Source organism: Arachis ipaensis, chromosome B2, assembly GCF_059453495.1.
Source record: "Arachis ipaensis isolate K30076 ecotype BB chromosome B2, ASM5945349v1, whole genome shotgun sequence".
In the NCBI taxonomy this organism is placed as follows: domain Eukaryota; kingdom Viridiplantae; phylum Streptophyta; class Magnoliopsida; order Fabales; family Fabaceae; genus Arachis; species Arachis ipaensis.
The window spans coordinates 81,559,278-81,562,524 of record NC_142437.1 but is presented as its reverse complement, the minus strand read 5'-3'; the positions used below and the strand labels follow the sequence as shown (position 1 = coordinate 81,562,524).

The following is a 3,247-nucleotide window of genomic DNA, read 5'->3' as shown; positions in this document are numbered from 1 at the left end:
AACCTTTACTAACACGTTCTCTACTTGTCCATAAGCCTGTTTCCTTGAGCTGTCTGCCATCTCTAATGAGATTTTAGCAGCTTGCACCCCATAGATTCCCAGTTTCTCTATCACAGAGAGGGGCATGAGGTTTATCCCTGAACCAAGGTCACACAGAGCCTTAAAGATCATGGTGCCTATGGTACAAGGGATTATGAACTTTCCAAGATCCTGTCTCTTCTGAGGCAATGTCAGTTGATCCAGATCACTTAGTTCATTGATGAACAAGGGAGGTTCAACTTCCCAAGTATCAATGCCAAATAATTTGGCATTCAGCTTCATGATTGCACCAAGAAACTTGGCAGTTTGCTCTTTAGTAACATCCTCATTCTCTTCAGAAGAGGAATACTCATCAGAGCTCATGAAGGGCATAAGGAGGGTTGATGGAATCTCTATGGTCTCTAGATGAGTCTCAGATTCCTTTGGTTCCTCAGAGGGAAGCTCCTTATTGATCACTGGACGTCCCAGGAGGTCTTCCTCCTTGGGATTCACGTCCTCCTCTCCCTCATTGGGTTCGGCCATGGCGCTTATGTCAATGGCCTTGCACTCTCCTTTTGGATTCTCTTTTGTATTGCTTGGGAGAGTACTAGGAGGGATTTCAGTGATCCTTTTACTCAGCTGGCCCACTTGTGCTTCCAGATTTCTAATGGAAGGCCTTGTTTCATTCATGAAACTTACAGTGGCCTTAGATAGATCAGAGACTAGATTTGCTAAATTAGAAGCATTTTGTTCATAGTTCTCTGTCTGTTGCTGAGTTGATGATGGAAAAGGCTTGCTGTTGCTAAACCTGTTTCTTCCACCATTATTAAAGCCTTGTTGGGGCTTTTGATCCTTCCATGAGAAATTTGGATGATTTCTCCATGTTGAGTTATAGGTGTTTCCATAAGGTTCACCTAAGTAATTTACCTCTGCTATTGCAGGGTTCTCAGGATCATAAGCTTCTTCTGCATAAGAAGCCTCTTGAGTACTGTTGGATGCAGCTTGCATTCCATGCAGACTCTGAGAGATCATATTGACTTGCTGAGTCAATATTTTATTCTGAGCCAATATGGCATTCAGAGTATTAACTTCAAGAACTCCCTTCTTCATAGGCTTCCCATTACTCACAGGATTCTTTTCAGAAGAGTACATGAACTGGTTATTAGCAACCATGTCAATGAGTTCTTGAGCTTCTGCAGGCGTTTTCTTTAGGTGAATGGATCCACCTGCAGAAGTGTCCAGTGACATCTTTGATAGCTCAGATAAACCATCATAGAATATATCCAGGATGGTCCATTCTGAAAGCATGTCAGAAGGACACTTTTTGGTCAACTGTTTGTATCTTTCCCAAGCTTCATAGAGGGATTCACCTTCTTTCTATCTGAAGGTTTGAACATCAGCTCTAAGCTTGCTCAGCTTTTGAGGAGGAAAGTACTTGGCTAAGAAAGCCGTGACCAGCTTATCCCAAGAGTTCAGGCTGTCTTTGGGTTGAGAATCCAACCATAATCTAGCTCTGTCTCTTACAGCAAAAGGGAAAAGCATGAGCCTGTAGACTTCAGGATCTACTCCATTAGTCTTAACAGTATCACATATCTGCAAGAATTCAGTTAAGAACTGAAAGGGATCTTCAGATGGAAGTCCATGAAACTTGCAGTTCTGCTGCATCAGAGAAACTAATTGAGGTTTCAGCTCAAAGTTGTTTGCTCCAATGGCAGGAATGGAGATGCTTCTTCCATGTAAATTGGAATTAGGTGCAGTGAAGTCACCAAGCATCTTCCTTACATTATTATTATTTTCGGCTGCCATCTCCTTTTCCTGTTCGAAAATTTCTGAAAGGTTATCTCTGGATTGTTGTATTTTAGCTTCTCTTAATTTTTTTTCTTCAGAGTCCTTTCAGGTTCTGGATCTGCTTTAACAAGAATGTTCTTGTCCTTGCTCCTGCTCATATGACAAAGAAGATGGCACAGAAAAAATAGTAATAATAATATGGATCCTTTATACCACAGTATAGGGATCCTTGTGTTAGTAGAAGAAAAGAAGGGAAGAAAATCTGAACTCAGAGAGAGAGGGGGTTCGGATTTTTGGAGAGTTGAAGGAAAGATGTTAGTCTATCAATAAACAAATAGAAGAAGATGAGAGGGGGAAGTGAATTTTCGAAAACAATTTTTGAAAAAGAGTTAGTGATTTTTGAAAATAGTTTTTGAAAAAGGTTAGTAATTTTTTTCGAAATTTTTTTTTTTAAATAAAAAATAAAAATAATTAGTTAATAAAAAAGAAATTTTTGAAAAAGAGGGAAGATATTTTCGAAAATTAGAGAGAGAGAATTAGTTAGGTAGTTTTGAAAAAGTTAAGAAATAAACAAAAAGTTAGTTAATTAGTTGAAACAAATTTGAAAAGATAAGAAGTTGGGAAGTTAGAGAATATATTTTGAAATCAAATTTTGAAAAAGATAAGATAAGAAGATATTTTTTTGAAAAGATATGATAGAAATTAGTTTTTGAAAAAGATTTGATTTTTAAAATCACAATTAATGACTTGATTCATAAGAAATCACAAGATATGATTCTAGAACTTAAAGTTTGAATCTTTCTTAACAAGCAAGTAACAAACTTCAAATTTTTGAATCAAAACATTAATTGATTATGTTATTTTCGAAAATTATGATATAAAATAAGAAAAAGATTTTTGAAAAATATTTTTGAAATTTTCGAAAATAACTAAGAATTTTGAAAAAGATTTGATTTTTGAAAAAGATTTTGAAAAAGATAAGATTTTCAAATTGAAAATTTGATTTGACTCATGAGAAACAATTTGATTTTAAAAATTTTTGAAAAAGTCAACTCAAATTTTCGAATTTGATGAGAGAAAAAGGGAAAGATATTTTTTTTTTTGAATTTTTATGATGCAAGGGAAAAACAAGAAAAATGATGCAATGCATGAAATTTTTAGATCAAAACAATGAATGCATGCAAGAATGCTATGAATGTCAAGATGAACACCAAGAACACTATGAATGTCATGATGAACATCAAGAACATATTTTTGAAAAATTTTTAATGCAAAGAAAACATGCAAGACACCAAACTTAGAATTCTTTAATGCTTAGACACTAAGAATTCAAGAATGCATATGATAAACATGAAAAGACACAAAACAAAAAATTATCAAGATCAAACAAGAAGACTTACCAAGAACAACTTGAAGATCATGAAGAACACTATGAATGCAT

The 3,247-nt window shown here is 35.1% G+C and overlaps 1 non-coding gene across 1 annotated transcript; it reads left to right on the top strand.

Annotated features, from left to right (window-relative positions):
• Positions 1-1,320: 1,320 nt before the first annotated feature.
• Positions 1,321-1,428, top strand: LOC148574591 (small nucleolar RNA R71). Its single transcript, XR_015906305.1, has one exon. It is a non-coding gene; the product is annotated as a small nucleolar RNA R71 (small nucleolar RNA).
• Positions 1,429-3,247: the final 1,819 nt, after the last annotated feature.